This window comes from Nyctibius grandis, chromosome 6 (genome assembly GCF_013368605.1).
Source record: "Nyctibius grandis isolate bNycGra1 chromosome 6, bNycGra1.pri, whole genome shotgun sequence".
Classification (NCBI taxonomy): domain Eukaryota; kingdom Metazoa; phylum Chordata; class Aves; order Nyctibiiformes; family Nyctibiidae; genus Nyctibius; species Nyctibius grandis.
Genome location: NC_090663.1, coordinates 53,007,849 through 53,030,284, shown reverse-complemented (window position 1 = coordinate 53,030,284; position 22,436 = coordinate 53,007,849). Strand labels below are relative to the sequence as shown.

At 41.3% G+C, this 22,436-nt stretch overlaps 1 long non-coding RNA gene across 1 annotated transcript; it reads right to left on the bottom strand.

Annotated features, from left to right (window-relative positions):
- Positions 1-4,137: 4,137 nt before the first annotated feature.
- LOC137665225 (uncharacterized) lies at positions 4,138-13,129 on the bottom strand. The gene is made up of 3 exons (XR_011048458.1): positions 13,088-13,129; positions 12,768-12,910; positions 4,138-4,447 (listed from the first exon to the last, which is right to left on the bottom strand). It is a non-coding gene; the product is annotated as an uncharacterized lncRNA (long non-coding RNA).
- Positions 13,130-22,436: the final 9,307 nt, after the last annotated feature.

The following is a 22,436-nucleotide window of genomic DNA, read 5'->3' as shown; positions in this document are numbered from 1 at the left end:
CCCATCTCATCTGCCCATGTCTCCAAGTTTTCATTCCCTGTTTTAACATCAGCTCTGGCACTTGTCTGGTGCTTCAGCAAGCCTCTTCATCTCATTGAACCAGCAAAAAAGCCCCCAATCCAATCCAGCAAAAAAACCCCAACCAACCAAATAAAAAACCCCACAAGTAGACCTCTAACAGCTCTCAGGCTGCAGTTTCACAGCAACCGAAGCCAAAATAACTCCTGGCTGGCGTAGTCTCTTACCTCCCTCCAGCTGCATATTCCTACTCTTTCACTTGTGCCAGCTTCAACATTCATCAGAACCTTCAACATCAGAACCATCAACATTCCAGCGAGCTGAATCAGCAGGCTCCCATCCACTGCAGAGAACAAGAAAGATAGCTCTCTGCTCGGCCAACGCACCAGAACAGGTTGGTGCAGGTTCTAGGGAGCACAAGGGCTCCAAAAGAGGCCTCAGCAGCCACCGGGTAGATCAGCCCAAGCTGCCACTTAACCACAACTTCGGTGACTTCACCCGCCAACAGGTTGGATAAGCAGCAGAGCTGACACACGAGAGAGAGGAGAAGTGCACATCCATGAAAGAGATCACACCTCTAGCAGCAGCAAGCTGTTAGATTAGTTTAGCTGGCTTCATCCTACAGTATCTGGCATAGCACAACTGTGAATAGCTTCAAGGGAAAATACTACTTCTTCATTCCACAGTCTCCTGTGTTCTGGTCCTCCAGTAAAGCAGTGCTAATTACAAATCTGAGTGTTTAGTAAGTCAGAAGCATTTGTGAACTTTCACCCTTCAACTACCTCTTTGCATACACGCCTTGTATGTTCAGGACAAAGGTGAGCAACCGCCCTTATGCACTTTCAGGCATAAGCTGAACATAACAGAAATTTAAGGTACTTGCATTCACAGTTTAACAGGCTGAAATGCTTAAGTGACAGTCTGCTAAGATGCAACGACAAGATTTCTTAAACCCTGCAAAAATATCCAACAGGTTTACTTAACACCTATTTATGTTACCATTTTGGCAGCGTAACTGCATATCACACGAAAAAAAGCCCACTTATTTTCAATAGGTTTGTAAATAAAGGTGTAAGAGAATTGTCAAGTAAGGGAAGAACAGCAAACTTGTCCACCAAGGTGATATTCTTCACAGATGCCTTAAGAATGCTCCAGTGGGAGTCTTTGTGCCGTTTTCCATTGTAGAGTCTTCCAAACAGATGGAAAGAAGGCGAGACAGCTAAAGCAGAATGCTACTCATTCACACGTACTTCACACTAGTAAGTTAAACAGTGCCGGGTCCTTTTCAAAGGGGAGTTGTCAGGACAAAATAATAATAAAAATTAAAAAAGGACGCAGGCCCTTTATTACTGACTGTGCCAAAGACAAACTCCGGGAACAAGCTTTGTTCCACAAGAAGGCGGCAAAGTTTATATACGTACATAAACCATAGAACTAATTATATGTTTTCAGGTAATAAAAAACTCCAAAAGAAAGAACTTTAAAGAACAGACATCATAACTAGCAGCGCAAACATTTAGCTATTGAGGAAAACATTTAGCTATACAGGAACCAACACTTTTTTTTTGCACCCTACCCTAGACAAGGCAAAACCCTGCACAGATGCCAAGCCACAATGGTTTCAGTAGGCTCCTGCTAATGCTGCACCTGCTCAGATAGGCAGTGACATAACCAGGGTCACTGGAAGCCACAGGGCCTACCTGTTGCAAGTTTTCCTCCGTAATCCCTCAAATTGTTGTGTTTTTGTCATCTATGAGCAGACACTCAATTTCTTCTTGTTCAAATGGATGCAAAACCACATGAATTGTAGAAGTTAGTGTATCATTAAGGTTGTATCATAATTACTAAAAATCAGAATATTTGGAATTCAACCTTAAATATGCAGTGTGGCTGAGATTTTCCCTGGAAACAGACCTTAAGGAAATGGTTCATTCTCAGGGGATTTTACATTGACAGAAAAAGAAATGCTGCATTCACACCTCAGCAACTACAGAAAGGTGATACATGCATTGCCCCTCAGTTAACAATAATGTCCAAATTAAATACTTTCAATTGCTGCCAGGATCCATTGTATTTCACCATTTCAAAGAAAAGCTTGTTGCGACCTCCAAGTCCCTCTATAAAGACATATCGATCTGCTCGCTCCCAAGCTCCTGTCTCCATGCCTTCTCATATACACCAGTTCTTGCCTCCTGTTTGCCAAGGCCTGCTGTCCCTACAGAAATGGTTACATGTGGACAGCTTTGATATCTAGATGTTCCTCTACCTTGGTACTTTCAGGCACCATTGGTGTTTTATTTCCCGATATGGCATCTTGAGCGCCTGGACGTGTCTCTGGTGGACAGCGTGTGTCCATGTTAGCATTAGCTCGCAGAAGGAGCAGACTGTGGGGCTGAGCCTACGGGGAGGAGAGCTCACGGGGAGCACGCTTGCAGCTCACCCCAGCCCGTGGCTAAGATGCACTGAGCTGAGCTTAGCTGACCTCGGGTGAAGCCGACAGGGACGGCACACGCTGGGCAGGCACCGCCAACGCCGCCCAGCCCCTGACAGGAATTCAGACCCGGGGACCGGGCCAGGACTAGCCCAAAGCAAGGGCCGACACAGCCCGCCGCGTCCCTGCCTCTCACCTGCCGCCGAGCTCAGGGCGACCCTCCGGTGCCTCCTGCCGAGCTCCCGCAGCTCCTCCTCGTCCTCCTCCAGCCTCCAGGCTTCGGCCATCGGCGGCGGGGGGGCGGCTGAATGCATTCAAGAAGCGGGGGCTGCCACGTTCGCCTGCGGCCGGGGGCCTTCCCGCCTCTGCCGGGGCGAGGGCCGGCGCGTCCCCCTCAGCGTGGCCGCCCGGCCCCCACGATTCCGGGCCTGACCCGCACCTGCGCCCTCTCCGCCCCGCTTCTGCCGGCGAGCTGTCAGCGCGCACCGCTCGGCGCTCCTGCCGGCGGGGCGAGCGGGGGCGAGGCGGGAGCCGGCGGGCGGGAGGAGAGGCGGCAGCAGCGGCCTTTCCTGCCCATCCGCGGCTCTGCGGCGTCAGCAGGAAACCCGGCGGCCGCCTGGCACCGCCACAAAAAGGGGCGGAGGAGGCGGCGGTGGGGGGAGGTACCTGGCGGCCGGGCAGCGCTCCGCCGCGGCGGGCACCTCGCGGTGCCCCCTGGGGCTGGGCCGGGCCGCGCCGGCGGGCGAGGGCCGGGGCGAGGCGAGGCGGGCTCCCCAGGGGGTCACCGCCGGTACCGAGCGGGGGGCGTGTGAACCCGAGCAGCCCCGTGCGAAGGGGGCGCGGGGGGCTGCGAGGTCTTGCTCCCCTCACGATGAGGTGAAGCGGGCCGGGAAGCCGGAGCCCCGGGAGCACCGGGGGCTGCTGGGGGCGTGGAGCAGCAGCGCGGCCCTGCCGAGCTGGGCCCTGGGTGGCCCATGGGCTGAGGGAAGGCAGGCGTTCAAACGGCGGCCGGCTCTCATCCGCGGCCAGGAGGATGTGTTTCTTGGCGTGGGGTTCGTTAGGGTGGTTTAAACTACTTAAGGAGAAGTAATCTTACGGACGCACTTGAAACCGGTGAGGTACATGCTCCCAGCGCAGAAGTGATATGAAAAATCTGGCTACGTTTCAAGTTGGACACTTAGAAGTCAGGTGTAATTTTGGCTTTTTTTTTTTTTTTTCCTGGGTTTCAGTTGCCCATACCTAAAATCGAAATTATATTGCTTCTTCACGTCATATGGTACTGTAAAACCAAGCCATAAATGTTTTTACAGATGACTCCGTATTAGGCACCACTAAAAAAAGCATATAAGGAAGTTAAATTCAGCTTCAGAGCAAGTGAATAAGGGACAGTAAATAAATAAAGTATGTGACCACAAATTAGACCAGGAAGATACAACAAAACATTGAGTAACCCTAATGTTGAGCAATATCTGTGCTGACTCACTAAGCACCGTCTACTCTGTACACTGAATAAAGCGTGTCATGCGGGTTGAAAAAAATGTATGTGATCATAAAACTGAAAAATATATCATAATGCATGAATAGAAATTATTGTCTATGCATTTCTTAGTGTTTCAGTGCTTGACTTTACCATCATTGTTCCTTAACAGAGCCTTTTTTTCACCGGAATATTTAGTGTTCAAGTGGTATAATAGTTACACTTTAGAAGGATGTACGGCTTTATACTATATAAGGACACAATGCCAGGCATAAAACTGGATGTACAGCAGGACTATATAACAGACAAATCAAACCTTCCACTACAGGTACGTGTTTTCAAAAGCCTCGTGCTTCTGATGACCTCTGCATGGGTGGATTGCATGCTAGTCAAAGCATCTCCCCTCACAAATTTCAATGCAAGCTCAGCATGCCTCGTACATGATCGAAACTGGATACAACGTTCCTCAGTGGAGCACTGCTGCCGCAGATACACTACATGGCTGTGTTGCAAAGCCTCACCTGCAAAGAAAACCACAAAAAAGAAGTTCTAACGCAGAAAGTATGAGGAAGAACAGAAGAATAGAGGGAAGCCACTGGTATGTGCATGTGTGAGAGACAGAAAGAGGATCTCCCGTGTAAAACAAACAGTATATGTTGTTTGTGTTCTGGTTCTTCGCTGCAGAGACAAAATGCAGCACCTGTATTCAGCTCCTAAACTCCACTAACCACAAAGAGTGACAAGGACCATCCATCTTCCACTTCCCGAATATCTCCTTTTTATACTAGGTGTTTCACTACTGCTGCGGGGGAGGGAAGGTAAGGAAGCTTGCTGTCATGGAAAGTTACCAAGGAAGGAAAAACCAGAAATGTACCATAGAACGTAACACAAATTCAAAGAGCCCAGAAAAATTGAATTACAACCTTCTTTTGTTGCTGTTGATGAATGAACAGAGAGGCTCCAAGCATATAGAACTGAAAAACATATCTGGAAAGTTCTTAGGCCTAAGAAAAACATGCTGAACAGAGTAGTTCCAGGTATGACTAAGAAAATATTCCCCAAAATCTCAAATAATACAGTATGGGAGGATCATGAGTACTTAATGTTGACGATCATCAGGAGTTCCTTGGCATTCACAGGGAAAGTCCTACATAAAAATGAAAGCGCAATACCCAAAATAAAGTGATGAAGTCTCTGAAGCAACCGCTTGGCCATATCACGAGCTCTGCCAGAGGGAAATGTACTTGGGACAGGGACCTGAGTTTTAGAGCTAGAGGAGCTGTTCAGGAAATGCCTGGAACTGATTGAAGACGGATTTCACCAGAAAGGAAGAGATCAAACTAAGATACAATTCATATGTGGACACCAGATTCAGATAGCAATAACCAACATACTACTGGAAACAGTACTGGAAACGGTTTCCAATCAGTACTACTGGAAACAAGTAAAAATTCCCAGCATTTAAATGAAATTAAAATGCAAGGCAGCATTGCATGAAATACTTCAATCATATTTCTGAAACATTTACTGCAAAATGCATTCAATAATGTGAATTGCCTCCAAAAGGACGTTGTTTACAAGTAGGTAGAATCCTTCAGGATATGTTTGTCTGTAGGTTGTACTTACACTGCCAATGTACAAATGCCACAAACATTCAAGCTTAGATGTGATTTTTAGGTTTTAAATGCTTGTAGAAACAGTGTATGTAGGGTAATATACAGGAATGTGTAAGACAGTATGTTCACATATTCTTCAGTTCTCTCAGCTGCAAAATCGGCTAACATGCAAGGACTCTAAGGGAGTACATACGGATGGTGGATGCCTAGAGATCCATTTCTCACAAGTAATTATTTTCTAGTGAGTGCTTGCCAGATGCACTCATCCATACCATGAGCTGTGCCTCACTTCTAGTTTATGTTGGTATTTTCAAGTGATAAACAGCTTTAGGGTTTTCTGCCAAATGCAACAACACATCACTGGCTTGATACCTGATAAAGGTGTGTAAATAATGGAGGTACCTAGGACGGAGGCAGGCTTTAACAAGTCTGCAGGAGATAGATGGGTCTCTGCCAGAGTGCTCCTGAACAGCAATGGCAGATCTACCTTAGCAGTCTTGGAACAGATCCTGACACAGCCCTTTATCTGGGTAAGCAGTTTCTAGAGGGAGGAGAGAGCTGTGCTTTTGGGTCTTTAGACAAGCAACAAAACCAGCTGTTGAAATAATCAAAAGAGCCACAGTTGCTGGCTGGTCTAATAATAGCTTAGGCCAGACAGAGTAATTTGCGATAATTTGGCTCAGATTGGAACACACACACAAAAAGACTTCTGCTGGGTTGCCAGGCCCAAGAGAAGAAGGAAACAAAGAGGAGGGGGGGTTGAATTGGACCCAACCATTTCAAGTGCAGCAGGAATTAAAGCCATGTGGGAAATTCTCTCCAGAAAGTCAAGGAACGAAGTTCCTCTTTTACTTTTCAGCAAATAAACTTATAGAAATTATAAAAAAGAAATAAAAAAGTACATGTAGAAGCAAGTTGCACAAGTTTTGTAAAAAAAAAAAGAACAAAAAAGAAGCAGAGCACTTGCTGTAGTCTCAGGTAGTTGAGAGGAACACATCAGCATGAGGCATATGCTGCTTTAAAGCCCTTCATGAAGTGCCATGTATTTGTGTCTTACAAGCAGGGTGAAGGAAAAATAATTGCATTTTTGTACTTCAGTGAGAATCTCTGCTGTGTACATGTGCGTAGGAATAAAAAGACTTTTGTATATTTTCATAGCTACACTTCTCCAAGAAAACAAACCTTATTGTCTCAAAAAGTCTGCAGTTTTGTTGTTAAAATCTGGAAATTTCTTACTGAAATTCTACTTTGTCATATGCATCTTTGCTGTAATGTATATACTTGGAATTTCACACAGGTAGAGTAGAAGAAGGAAACAACTGGGTAAGTGGGTCTTTGTACTCTCTGCTGAATGCTTACAATTAGTAGCCTTGGCAGTTATTATTTTTTAAGTATTTTGTCCTGATTTGCATCCCTGGAATTGCCACTTTGTTTGGCCCTGCAAAAAGGCGCTGTTTTTCAACAAAAAATATCAGCTCTATGGAACTGCTTAATTGAAGTCGCCCGTGTAGCCTTAATGTCTATTCAGGTTCTGCAAAGCAGCTGAAGCCTGCAATGAATGTATCAGTGTTTGGCCGAGATACAGGAGCCTCAGACCACAAAAGAATGCAGACAAAGGATTTTTTAAAAATGCAAAGGATGGAAAAGAGTGTTTTCAAAAGGGAAAATGTAGCCTTTGGACATGACAACATTATTTTTGTTCTGAGTAAAAATAACAAGGGTCTCATTCAATAAACGAATGACGTTGGAAATATAGCCAGTATAGGAAGCCGACATTGCTGAGGGCCAAGATCTGATAATTTGATCTCCACTTGTGTTCAGCTGGTCCAATGGGTTTTAGTGTAGTTGGAGAATGACATATCAGGAGCCTGCAGACTTCCTGAAATGTCTCCAGCTAAGTGTGGGTTCTCGTAGCATTGTTACAACTGCTTGTGGCTCCCAGCATATCGGCATGATGTCAGTCGAAAGGTAGATGGTTTTATGATGAGTGAAGAAGATTAAAATAGAAGATTATTGATTTCCTGGAATAAGGACCTTTCTTATTGAAACACTGGGAAATTATCTTCACGCAAAACTAGGGCATTTGAGACTGCTCTCAAAAAAATGAGAAGGATCTCTGCATGAAAGCAGCAAATCCAGTAATTTCAAAAGACCAAAAATTGGCAGTCAAGTGGGGAAACTTATTCAGATGGAGATTCTTACAGTTGTTAGTTTTTAAATTAGTTCTACAAATAATTTGGTTACTTTTGCTGTTTTCCAACTTTTGTGGACTAAAAGCACCCTTTCCTCTCCTTTCCTGTTAACAAGCATCTCTTAACAGTATTTTTCTCCTTTATTAATATTATCACTCACAGGGTAATAAATATATCTGTTTTTACTGCCTTCATGATTAAAGAGAATAAGGAAAAGAAGTAGAAAAATGTGAGGACATATGGAAGGGAAAAGAGCTGGTTCAGAAGTAAAAGCTTCTTAGAAAGAGAGGCTGTCAAGGCTAAATTGATTTGTAATTTGAGTTCTGAAGTATTCATGTTTACTCTATAACCACAGAGTTATCAGTGGACAGTGTGGATGCTGTGCTAAGTGAGCTGGCAACAGCATGATGTAAGAAGTATTATCACATTGGACACACGTGAGTCTAATACCTAAAAAGATACAGGATGAGAGTCCAGCTTTGCTGCTGCAGTTTGCACTGCAGTGCAAAGTGCTGACAAGGGAAAAATTTACAGAAGACAGCAAACAGAGTCCTAAAGAATTTTCAAAAGGTGAAGCAGGGTCATATATTTGTCTGTTGCAGTAAATTTAGGAGTTTCTCACATTGGTTACAGATATGAGTAGCTCTGATTTTGTTTCCTTCTGTACTTCTGCCATGAAATGCATGTAAACTGCCTTTCACTGTAAATATATATGACATACAGGTGGATAATCTTCACAGTTCAATACAAAAATTTGCAGTCTCATGTTTTTTTGTTGTTTGTTTTTTTTTTTCCAAGGTACCACCTGCGAGCAGTCAGGCATTCTGTCATGTTTTTCTTGTGCTGAACATTGACACAGTTCACACTTACCAGAAGTGTTCGTAAAGGTACGTTAATATTCACCAATAGGATAATTCTGCAATTAAATAATTGTATTATAATTACTTATTTGTGAGTTCAGTGCTGAAAAGTTTAATATTAATGAGGTTGTAGCAGTCTAGTTACATTAATGTGTGTTTGCTAATGGGAAAACACTTTTCTAATGTGGAAGTTTTTCAAAAATTCAAAACAGACTATTACAACTGGAATATTACGAGTTTACGACTTTAAAAAAAATATTTTGATCTGTTACAGACATTGTCTTTCAGTCACACATTCAACAACACACAGCTTCTTAAAACAATTTGCTTTTTGTAGAAGATGAAGAATGGAAAAACAGTTTGATAGCTTTGATTGAGTACTTGGCTAGGACCCTTGACAAATTTTGGATGACACCTGCTTATTTTAAGCCAGCCAGCCAAATGTGATGCAAGATAGAGCAGTGTTTCTCAGACATTTATTTTTCAATTTATCTGATAAGAAGGAAGGACCTGCATACCTCAGTAGTACTTAAGGGAAAAATAAAAATAATCCTACGTGATAGTATCAGTCCTGTCTTTTTCAATTTTATACCACAACCCTTACTCTAATCATCAAATATTAACAGAGGAATAGATGATGACAAGCATCCTCATCATCAGGGCCTCCGTGCTGGCTTTAAAGAGCCTTAAGGCTTGACATCAATTAGGGGGTTTATGTATTTCATACTCATGCTTGCAAGAATCTATTTTGCTAGGTTTTTAGGGGTCCTGCACTCCAGTTACACATATTTATTTAAACAACTGTAGTTTCTGAACTGACAACTCGCAAGTAATCAAGCAGATACCTATACTATTTAGACAGATGAAAAATTGAGCTGCAGAACTATTCTTTTTTCTCACTCCCAGAAATAGTTTCACGTTATTCATACACTGCTACTGCGAAGCTGTCTGGTGTTTTTAGTGCCAATGACCTCTTGCTAAACTCTGATGTTGGGGTTTGTTAGCAATGTAGTCCAACAACAGAGGCCCTATCCTATTTTTTTACCTCCTTATTACTTTGCATAGACATATGCACATTTACTGGGTTCAGAATTTTTCTCTGTATTCACCAAGTATAATCATAGGTTTGTGTCATTCAAAAGAAAAAGATTCATGTGATTAAAAAAATACAAAGTTAAAGTTTATAATGTGATGGCACAACAGTAAACAAATTTCCTCTGTTTTAGTTACATAAGTGAAAACCAAATGTCTGCCAAATGTCTGGAGCTCCCAGTTAGGTCTGGACTGCTGAAGGTTAGCGGCATTTTTGCAATACTGTTGGCAAAATCCTGAGTTGGATGGACAATTTCTCACAGAAAACTCACACCTTACACCAGAGCTTTGCGCTAGCCAGTTTCCGAGTGAGATCTGTGCACAGCTGTTCTCAGCTGAAAACTGAAGCACTTGGATTTTCCCTAAGGCATGATTTTCAAACCTTTTTAGACTTCCTTCACATCTTCTTTTCTGCAGCATTTTATGTCACCGTAGTCTCTTCTACTCTTCCCCAATGCATATATATGGTAACTCCTCTAGCCTGCCCCAAACCTCTGCCTTCCTCAGACTGCAGCTACTCATACTGTTTATTTTTCACAATGTTTATTCCTTTACCCATAAAGAAATTGCACTCTTTCCTCACAGAGAAACAGCCCATTCTGTCCAAATCTTACAGCTGCTTTTTGCAATTTCATTAGCTCAAAGGAAATGCCACATTCTTCAAGGGGCTGCCGAGCAGAAACCTTTAGGAGTGTGGAAAGCATGAAAGGCAGAGAAAAGCCTGGGTAGAATTTCCTGGGCTTTTACACCATGAGAGGAGGTATGGGCTATTCCTCCTCTTTCCGAAAAGGGCCTCACTCAATTTACACGGGTTTTTGTTGTTTCCAAGGACAGGAAGTGGCATCCAGGAATTAGTAGGGCAAAAAGGATTCCAGACACACTCACCTGTGCTTTCTACACTCTCTCCGGCTGTTCCCATTGACTAACTAAATTGTCTTTATGGACAAAATCCCCTAAATGCTTATCTCGGGTTAACTTTATCAGTTCGGGAGCTGCTTCACGGAAAGAAATCTTTTATATCTACTGTGAACTCCCCTCCTCCTGATGCTGTTTAAATACCAGAAGTTGTTTAAAGGATCTCTACAGTGTTCAGTCTCCTATCAGTAAGAGTTCAATGGTCTGGAAAATAAGGAAGAGAGTGTCAGAATCAGTTTCTGGAATGCTTTCACAAAAGTCATGTGTTCAGCACCGTGCTGGAGCCAGGAACAATCTACAAATCCTGAAGCAGCTCTCTCAGAGACATCTTTATTCCACAAAACTTTCAGGGTTGTAACACAGCCTTTATACTCTGAAAATCTATGGATACGGTCACGCCCTGAATTTGTATCTGGACAACAATTTCAGACTTCCTTCAAGTTGAGGGAAAGCAAGTGAGATGTTCTGATATAATTGAAAATATAATTTAAACACAGTTTTTGATCTAGAACTCAGCTGTGAAATCTAAAGTACTCTCCCCTTTTGCCCAGATTGGAGAGGTGCATATAAAGAAGGCAGGTTTGAGCTACTCTTCTCTCTGCGTTTCATCTGTATAGCAACATATGGCATTTTCTACTGTTGATAGCTCTGGCATACACAATTATTATTGGCAAAGCAATGATTTAAGACTGAGAAAGGAATGACAAAATTTGCAAAAGGAGAATGTAAAATATACAGCTAAAACCTTGGTCCCATCTCACACAATTACAGGAAAAACAGCCTTCCAAGGGGATTAATAAGGGTTTATTGTCCAGTTCCAGGGCAAGACATTAGAAACGTTTATAGCAAAAGAAAAACATGTATTTGAGAATTTCTGGAGGAAATTGTCTCTTGTTTTACTCTGGTGCTTACACTGGCTGAATGTTGATATACTGCTGCAGCACTAGGGCTCATCCTTCTTTGAATTAGCACGAAAGAAAATGCATTAGTTTGACAGTTGTAGTAAATGAGCCTTGAGATTTTTCTTTTTTATTCATGGCTGGTTAGGTGTGCAGGTCACGTTCCAGCCTCATTAGTGAATGGTGGCAACTTAAGTCTGGTTATTAATTCTCCAGCTTGCAAGTTGTTAGCCACTGAAGACAAATAATATTGACATAATGTTGGCTGAATCAGAAATTTCTGAGTCTGGAAGGACTTTTATTTTTGTTTCTTGGTGAAAAATGTCTTGTTGGAAAAAAAAAAGTAACTGCTTAGTGCTAGACAGGTTCACATGTGCTAACATTACACCTGGTGTGTTAACAACTGGAAAAGTGACATGCTTAAATGTTTCCAGTCTCGTTCTTTTTTTTTGGCATTTGTTCAAGACTTCTGAAAATTTACAGGTCTGATTTTTCTCTGGAGAGTTTAAAAACAGATTTAGTGAATGAAAACACTTAAATTACACTTCCTGTTCTCCCCAGGAAGTGAATTTTTGCCTGAGTGCAATGGTTCTTGCTAACTTAAAATACCAAAATATCTTGTATTTGCAAGATGTAATGTCCATCTTGTTTACTCTGAAATACTTCGACGTTCTTGCCCTCTACTAGCAGAATTATCATATTCATTCTACATCATTACCAGGTCAAAACTTTCAGGGGACAACTATAAATTTTCATGATTTCCAAATGTATGACAAAAATTACAATCAAACGGGGCATGAGAGATGGAAAATCATCACTGTTACAATATTTCTAATGTCCTCATGATCACAGTACTCTGGCATGTTAATGACATTTCCTGGAGTCTAATTCAATTCATACACTTTTTTAATCCTTCTAATTACAATAGCACAACTTTTATTTGTGTCACACATTTGCATGTGTTTATATATACATGATCATTTCTGTCAATAACGAAGACACAGTTCATAGAAATAAACTAAGACGATTGACTTTTGGCCCTAGTAATACAATTAAAGCCCAGAACTAGATAAAGTAAAACATTATGTTGCATGACAGGACAGCATCTGTTGTCTCCTGTAATTGCTACTAAAATGGAAAGGGAATTTTGTATGCCATTTTTCAGTCTTTTCATTATCTCATGAATGCTATTCACATATCTTGTTTTTAACCCTAAAATTTGACCTCCCCTTTTCAAAACTCCTGTAAAATTAGCATTGTGGCTTACCTTTCAATTTAAAATTAAATTCTTGGAAAATCTGGTGAAATGAATCTCAGGCTATTCATGGTTACACATGTTGCTTTTCTTGCTGTGACTGTACTCTGAACTGTTGAGCTGAAGGAATATTGAAATGTCAGCATGCTTCTTGCCTATAAATAAAGAACAGGCATTTAGAGTGAGTGGTGTCAAGAGGGGAATGACAAATCATGTCCACATATAACCCTCTATTTCTTGTGTATATCCCCCATACAGCTCTAGCCAATATTGACATGTAATTTCTGCAGTGTAATCCAAATCACGTTCAAAGGATAGACAACTTTTATTACCATTCATCCTTGTCAGGATCACTTGAACAGCATGTGTAACTGAACTGTCCAAGAGGCAATCTTTTTCTGTGTGAAGTGATATCAGAATACAAACAGTGAGCCAAGAATAAATAGTAAAAACAGAAGTTCACAGCACTCCTGAGAAAGAAAACTGAACAGATTCTACTGAATCAAGTAAAACATTTTTAAATTATGCCCATTGGACTTAATTTTTGATTTGTCTAATGTCTTTTTTTCTGGAGTCCTGTCACATGAATCTTATTATATTGAAAATATTCATTAAAAGGTCTCCCAGTTCTCCTATTACCTCTGCCTTCAGTCAGCCTGGCTAATACACACATGCTACTTGAAAGCTTATTTCAAGCAGGAAATTCTGAGGCTACGAGAAGTATCACTTTTATTAAAGGCTAGTGAGGAATCAGGAGAAATGGTAGAATCAGAAACCATCTAGAGGGACTATCGTGTAAGACTTTTTTAATTGGTAAAGGACTATGACATGATCACTAATGAGAACAAGCAGTTTCAAGGAACAGGGAGGTGGAAGCAAGAGAGCCAGTAAGCAAGAGGTAGCGGTAGAAAAGGAAGGATCAGGACAAACTTGGCATACATTCTAGTTTACTTCTGGCTTCTAAACACCCCAAACACCCCCCAGTCATTAATACCTTAATCCAGGAAATAAAAAAAGGAAAAGACGCACTGGGACGTTTGTTATTTCACAGAAATTCTGGCCTTACATTTGATATCACAGTTCTTAAGTTTGTGCCATCAATTACACATTTGATTAATTCATCACTTTTCTCACAGTTACATTACTCTTTTGTTGGCTACAATAAAAAGTTGTGTTTATATGTTTATTCTTTGTATAATAAATATTTTAGCACATTTATGATGAGCTCATATGGTCCACACTGATCCAGACTCTGATCGCAAGAAAGTTTTGTGTAGGTTTCACCACAGCCTCCTGTGTTCTGTCTTCTGCATTTCTCCTGTTATTTTTGGGAGCAAGTTCAGTGATGAACTCGAACAGTGACAACAGAGCTGTATCAGCACAGCACTTCCTGGCAAGTGAGCCTCATAGAAATTACTTAGGACATCTCAATAAAAATGAAGTAGTTCTTGTGAACTTTAAATGTCTTCAAATGTGCTCTACCCACTTTATGCCCACTCAGATAGTTGGAGTGTTCTGCAATTGATGGAGTCCTTGTTTGTGGCAGTATAAAGGTATAAAGAATATATTTTTATATATAAATATATTTAGGCTGTTTATTCAAAGGCCTCTTGCAAAACATGGCAAATGGGAGCCTTAAGAGCTGGAACTTCAGCACCAGTCAGAAGCCAGTTCAGACCACCAAGCAACCCAGAATCAGAGTACAAAGAGGATTTAAAGCTAGTCTTGCTTATCCTTCCCTAAGGCTGTGAATTCAGTCCTCCTACTTCTAGACATGCAGTGTAAAAATTCTCCTGTAGTCCTGCTGCATTGTTTACTCAATTTGGCAGGCTCACTTCTGCATCAAGATAGGGTTTCCTCATTTAAAAAAACAGCAGAAATATGAGTGCTTTCCCCGTGTTGTAAGCAGGCACAGGCAGAGAAGCTTGGCACAGGTATTTCTGTACTCCTATTTTAATCTGTGTCTGTAGATGAGGACACACACTCCAAAGAATTATAATCAAAACAATGGAGTCTTTCTGCCAACTTCAGCTGGTTTTGGATCAGGCATGTAAGTCCTCACACTATCCACAAAACACATACAGTGTTGAAGCAATCCAATGGAAGAACTATGAATTTTCCGGACCTGCAGACTGATTTGATGAGATCACATTTATGGGGCAATAATGGCGTTCCATTTCAGTCCTTTGCCTCTCTGCTAACAAACAACAGCGCTGCCAATTTCTGCCAGCTGTGGGAAATTCTGAAATGTGAATATTTATCCATTAGGATGTGAACAGAACACATTAAAGAGTGAAGTTTCAAAAAGCTGTGTTTTGAACAGAAAGAAAAGAACACCCACATAATTTCACAGCAATTTGTTAAATATAAGACTGAAGGGGAATCAAGCCAGCTTACTGGAGCTGGTACTGTGAAAGTGGCCAGCTTTTTGAGCCTTAGATTTAATATACTGCTCACAGAATTCATCACATTCAACTCTTTTATGACAGACAGTATAACTTCATGTATGTGTGTGATTGAGAGCTATACCAAAATGTGTTCCTGAAGTGTTGCATTGTATTGAGCAATTTTTCTCTTTACACTTCAATAAATTTACTACTCTGTGTATAGTGTCCACAAAATATCTTTTATAAATAACAATATTGGAGATTCATCACTGCCTGAAGGTTGTACTAAATTCCATGCATATTCAGGATAAGACTTCTGCAGTCAAGCCAACAGGAAAAGAAATGGTAGCTTAATAGACATAACATGAAAAGAAATAGTACAAACAGTACAGATAATTAAACAAAGCAGGAAAGTCAAGACAGGAGATTATTCCAATGCAAAACTTGATCTGAGGTGAGAGAGGGCAGAGCACTGGGTAGCTGAAGGGGATACTAACTTTGGTATCTCTGAAGTTTTTGTTCTTAATTGCGTCTGACCATGACCTCCACCATTCTGGAGGGCTGGTAGAGGCTGTACTGTTCCTTCTCATCTGCTTGTCCCTACTAAAACAGAATATTAGTGAGGAAGAAGTTCTGTGAGGAGCTACGTCTAGTGAAATAAAGTGATAGAGTGGGCTAAAGAATTTATTAGCTTGATTATACTGACACAAAGAGATTCCAACTCAGACTGGGTCCTTTTGTGTTGGGTACACTGTTCCTACACTGAAGTTCCTATACTGTCAAAACAAATATGGAAAAAAACAACACAAAACAAAGCAATGACACAAAAAAAAAACACCAAGAGGAAGGAAACACAATGCATGTAGAAACTGAAATACAGAAAAGTGAAATGGCATTTCACCAGGGATGGCAGAAGCAAGTAATTAACTCTGCCTCTCCGGAGCTCTAACCTTGCTAGTTCAATGATGCTACCCAAGGTCTTTAGTGGCAAGGGACAGGAAAACCAGGAGAACTACTTTTGGGTCCTCTAGGCACTTTCTGCTTTGACACAGCAGGATTCTGGATATAACTAAATCACCCGGGCACTATGATAAAATAAATACACAGAATCTGTTTGACTGACTAATTTCTAGTAAACAGAACAAAAGGAAAGGTAGATAAGGCGAAAGCAGTTGTTTATATTTCCATGTCTTGACACTAAGGTTGATTTGGTTTTATAGGCCTTTTCCCCTTGTGAATAATTTAGATGCACAAGGAAGAAAAGGTCCCTTTCTCGGGATTAGGACCACTTGGTAGGATGAAGACATTTTTACATTTCTAAAACACTGAGGACATGTTATTTTGTTTTAAAAAAACATATCTGTTTTGGACACCTACTGTCTCAGGAGCAGAGCCAGACCAGAGAGGTGAAAAGTATGCAACTAAATACAGGCTGTTATGATGCCATTGTAAAAACAAAGAAACAGTGGCATTTTGAGAATAGCCGTAGATCATATTTGGGATTCAGCAGCATAAATAATCTTCTGTACAGCCCTGTTGCAGCCCTATTGCAGCCATATCTGGAATACAGTGCACTGGCATTTCCAGCAGTTTAGGAAGAATGCAGGAGAAAAATAATGCTAAATTGCAATGAAGTTATGCAAAAGTCTCAGGGGAAAAAAATACAATGCTTTGTACAAGATGGACATTTTTAGTATCACAGAATCACAGAATCACAGAATCAATCAGGTTGGAAGAGACCTCTGGGATCATCGAGTCCAGCCATTGCCCTGACACCACCATGTCAACTAGACCATGGCACTAAGTGCCATGTCCAGTCTTTTCTTAAACACCTCCAGAGATGGTGACTCCACCACCTCCCTGGGCAGCCCATTCCAATGTCTAATGACCCTTTCTGAAAAGAAATTCTTCCTAATGTCCAACCTGAACCTCCCCTGGCAAAGCTTGAGGCTATGTCCTCTTGTCCTATCGCTAGTTGCCTGGGAGAAGAGGCCGATTCCCACTTCACTACAACCTCCCTTCAGGTAGTTGTAGACTGCAATAAAGTCACCTCTGAGCCTCCTCTTCTCCAGGCTAAACAACCCCAGCTCCCTCAGCCGTTCCTCGTAGGTCAGACCCTCCAGACCCTTCACCAGCTTGGTCGCCCTCCTCTGGACTTGCTCCAACACCTCAACATCTTTCTTGAAATGCGGGGCCCAGAACTGGACACAGTATTCAAGGTGCAGCCTCACCAGTGCCGAGTACAGAGGGACGATCACTTCCCTAGACTGGCTGGTTACACTATTCCTAATAGAGGCCAGGATGCCATTGGCCTTCTTGGCCACCTGGGCACACTGCTGGCTCATGTTTAGCTGGCTGTCGATCAGCACCCCCAGGTCTCTTTCCGCCGGGCCGCTTTCTAACCACTCTTCCCCCAGCCTGTAGAGCTGCATGGGGTTGTTGTGGCCGAAGTGTAAGACCCGGCACTTGTTCTTGTTGAACCTCATGCCGTTGGTCTCGGCCCATCTATCTAACCTGTCCAGATCCCTCTGTAGGGCCTTCCTACCCTCCAGCAGATCGACACTCCCACCCAGCATGGTGTCATCTGCAAATTTACTGAGGGTACACTCAATCCCTACGTCTAGATCATCTATAAAGATATTGAACAGCACCGGCCCCAAAACTGAGCCCTGGAGAACACCACTAGTGACCGGCCGCCAGTTGGACTTTGCCCCATTCACCACCACTCTCTGGGCTCGGCCATCCAGCCAGTTTTTAACCCATCGAAGAGTCCACTCATCCAAGCCCCGGGCAGCCAGTTTGTCTAGGAGGATGCTGTGGGAGACAGTGTCGAATGCCTTACTGAAGTCTAGATAGACTACATCCACAGCCCTGCCCTCATCTACTAAGCGGGTCACTTTGTCATAGAAGGAGATCAGGTTGGTCAAGCAGGACCTGCCTTTCATGAATCCATGTTGGCTGGCCCCGATGCCCCGATTGTCCTGCATGTGCCGTGTAATGGCACTCAGGATGATCTGTTCCATCACCTTGCCTGGCACCGAGGTCAGGCTGACAGGCCTATAGTTCCCTGGATCATCCTTCCGGCCCTTCTTGTAGATGGGCTTTACATTTGCTAATTTCCAGTCAGCTGGAACTTCTCCAGTTAACCAGGACTGCCGGTAGATAATAGAGAGTGGATATAGAGTATCTCCATGTGAAGGAAATAATTCAGTTTATTACAGCAGCTCAAAAATTGTGTTGACTGTTACAGGATCTGGTTTGGTTTGCAGTTCAATTCATGATCTTAAATCAACAGTTAAATTAATTCTTGCAAACTACACCTAACCTAGCTTTTGCTAGCTGTATGCCTCTGCATACATAGTTCGCTTGTGCGTATACCTGACACAGTGCCACCCAACAGAATATTTGCTGATGTTTTCTCACTGTCTACTGCTCTAAACCTTACTCTTTAGCCTTGCTGGTACACGTGAGTGTTTCAGCTGCATGTGTTAGGTGTCAGAGACTGCTGCACTGCAGCACTTGCTAGGTTTGTACATGGCACTGATTGGTACTCTAGGGACCTTGGTGCTTCTGCCATAACAAATAAGCTACAGAGGAGGATCTTGCGCTGCCTGCATCATGCTTCAGGCAGCCTCACTTTCTTTTGTACTCCAGCCCCTAGCTATTTAGTCAGCATCCCTGTTGTTTAAAAATACTTTTATTATATTTTAATATTGTCACTAGCAACTTCAGCATATGGTTTGCTCTTGTTGCTCTTGCTTGCACTGACTGCTGTAGAAATACTTTAGAAAATGAGATAATTTTCTGTCTCCTTTTATACTGGTTTAGTTCCCATACCCAAGCTGTTTCTTGTCCAACTTCTTTCTGAGCTCCTGCTTTATATTGTTTTATGATCTCCCCTTCTTTCTCAACCTCTTGTTTGTAGTAAATTTTACTTGTAATAATCCTAAATGGGGGGATATAACTAACTGTGGCATTCAGAGCCTCCTAATATATATTACAGTTTGGTTTATTATGGCATAGGCACTGTTACCTTCTTGGCAGAACTAAGTAGCACTTTTAACAGCAGGTTCTGTTTAGAAACCAAAGGTACTTATGGCTGAACACCCTGGAAAATACTATTCAAAGAAGTTTTCTCCCTTGCTAAAATATTAATCTACATTAACACAAAATATTAAAATGCTGTAGAGATTCTCTGGGTTGATGTTACTAACATGGCCAAAGGTCAGCACCTGTTTTAGTTTAAATCAACGATGACTGTATGATGGATTTTTATTTTAGTAAGAACAAGTTGTTTAATTTTTAACAATCCTCCTTCCCCTCTGCCCTCCAGCAAACCCAGAAGTGCATACAGGAGAATATTCAAAGGAAAACACATATTAAAAATTTTGAGCTCGTTTTCAAGCTACTGGGCTTCTCTGGCCAATAAGACCTCTTTTATTCATGTGAATTAATGAATTTCCTTTGCTTTGGACTTCAATTTTTCAGATTGTTTTCAAATGGTAGGTATTGTTTATACAGAAAATAGTATCATTTTGAAGCCCTTACAATATTTTATGGAGTAACTGATGGTCACTGACAGGACATCAACCAGGGACTGTGTTCTTTAGAAGTTACCATCTACAAGAAATTAGATCTCCATCAACCTTGGAGTTTTCCTCTTAGCTTGGGTGAGCTAAAAATGAAGGCAGGAACACATCTCAAGCTTGCTCTTATTCCACGTTCTGAATGGAAACATGTAAAATTGCCCAAGAATGAGGAATAATACTATACATATATGCAGTGCCATTCCCACCCTCTTCAACATGAGTTTTGGCTGTGAAAGACCTTGACACTGCAGAACTCCAGCAGAAGTGCTTACAGGCAGACAAATCTACAGCTTGCTCACAGTAATCCAGAAGGCAGATCTGCTAAATTTCAATCATCTTCTCCATTTTCAGAAGAAGATGTGAAAATAGCGACTTATATAATAACTTACTAGGCAGCGCATTCTAACCTTGCATAAGTGAAAAAATTCTTAATAAAATTTTAGATGCCCTTTTAACCCATTTGTAAACCACTGTGTATGGCTACATATAAGCCTCTACATTTAACACACACTTTGATTCACTTCCATGACTTAATTATTGAAGATTCAAAAGCATCAAAACTTAATGCTTTTATGAAGGACACCAGGCACGAATCAGTCTAAGAATCTACTTGACTTCCTAGCGAGGGTATTTTGAAAGCATATCCTTTTGCTTTCTGGCATAAAAGGCTGAATATTTTCTCATTTGAAAATCCAATTCAAAATAGCATTGTTTCAGACAGTCAGGGCAAGCAGCATAGTGGTAAATTACATGTGAGTGTACTACAGTATGCACAGAATTAATGATCAAATAGATAGTCTGTAATGTATTTAAGATATCAGGCTGGTGCGTGCCTACAGGTGAAATGGTAGTCTTTACCTTTGTCCTCTTTAAGGTAATCATACTCTCCTTGTAGAACATGAAGCCCAGACGTTCTATCACACGTTCCCAGAAACTCCTCCAATACAGTTTACTTCAGTGGAACTAAAACTGTAGTTTATGCATACGGCCATAGAGCGGCAGCCTCGTAACAAAAAAAAAAAGATGTACTACTTGTTCCGAGATGTGGGTATTTCCTAATGGTTTAACATTGCAACGGGGTTTCTAAACACTAGAGAGAAAAATGAATGAGGCATGACTAGTCCCTGGAGAAAAAAAAATCTGGCTTTGATAAAAGCTCAATACTAAGGGGAGGGAGAGGAAAGAGGTTGAAAATTAGACGGCAAAGGGGGTCAGATTACGTGTCTGCATAAGCAAAACTGATCAAAGAGTAAGAAACGAAGGACTTGATTTATGTCTTAAAAATCAAATGCTTTTTCTTCCCTTTGATACAGGCAGTTAGTACTTCCATCATCTATGGAAGCTAGAGGACAGGATTACATTAATACAAGCTAAGTTTTAGTTAAGTGGTTTCACAGACTTTTCACTGGTGAAAGTACATCTCAAAAAGCCTCTGAACGTTCAACCAGTATTGCAAATCTAAAATGTCAAAGAACAATATATCGTTGTTCTGTTGTTTGCCATAGAGGTTTATGTATGAAATAAGAACAATTAGATCTCTCTGCATTAAGCTTTATTTTTATGTGGAATTAAGTGGATTTAGCAGTTTCAAGCACACTTGAAACAGTACGTAAAAAATCAGTGAGGCTGAGCTTTCTCTGCATTTATGTAAGTGAAAATCAGGATTAACTCCATTAACGCTGGTGGAGTTTTAACAGCATGAAATTAGTATGAAAAAAGCATTAGCCACAGCAAATTTTAAAGAAGTTTTTTCCCAGTGCTACTAAATTATATAGCTCATTATCCTTAAAAACAGAATTATATGAACCATTTATAGTTTTACTTCAAATAGCTGCAGTTATCAAATTTAGTTATTACACAATAAATATCTTCATGCTGCAATTCCTGATTTCTGTGTCTATCTGTGATGTCCACATATTACTGATGTTCTTTGCAGACCAGAAGTAATACAAAATTGAGAAAAGTGGAGAGAGAAATGCCAACCAATTAGTAATCAAATACAGGCTGCACTCTACTTTCATGTGAACAATTTTCACTGCAGCAAGCCTGAAAATTACCTATCAGACTGAGATATAATTTGAAAACTGAAAAGCACCCTCACACGAAGTTGAAGAAGCCTTTGCTGGAACTCATGTTCCTTCAAATTACCACATATCCCTTTTACCCACACATATCCATCTGACTTACTTGGCTGACATTCAGTGCTTAAAGTAGAGAGAACTGGTAAATATAATTCTTCCCAGAGCTGTAACAATTACTCTAAATAGTCCATATTCTGCTCCTTTCTCTTCCACACCTGCTGCTTGCAATAAACTGATGTTCCTTAAGGATGAAAAAGAAAGTGGGAACTTCCACCCTTCTCAGATTCCTCCTGGATATCAAAACGAAGTCAACATCTTCTTTCCTTCAACTTCTACCTCACTACCACTTAGCCTGTTGATACTTTCATGTTTTTAACGTGAAAAGAGATGGAAGTCAAGTACTCTATAATGGCCCACACAGATGGGTCTGTCCAGCCTGATATCCCATCATCTGCAATAGCTAATAGTACATACTTACAGGAAGAGGATGAAAATAGCTTAATTAACCTCTCTCTCCAGCAATAAGCAGTTCAGCAACTTTCTGAGTGAAAGTGCCAGGAGTACTTTTTTCAATATCAATTATAATCAATGGGACTTGTCCTCCGTTTTATTAACTCCCCTTTG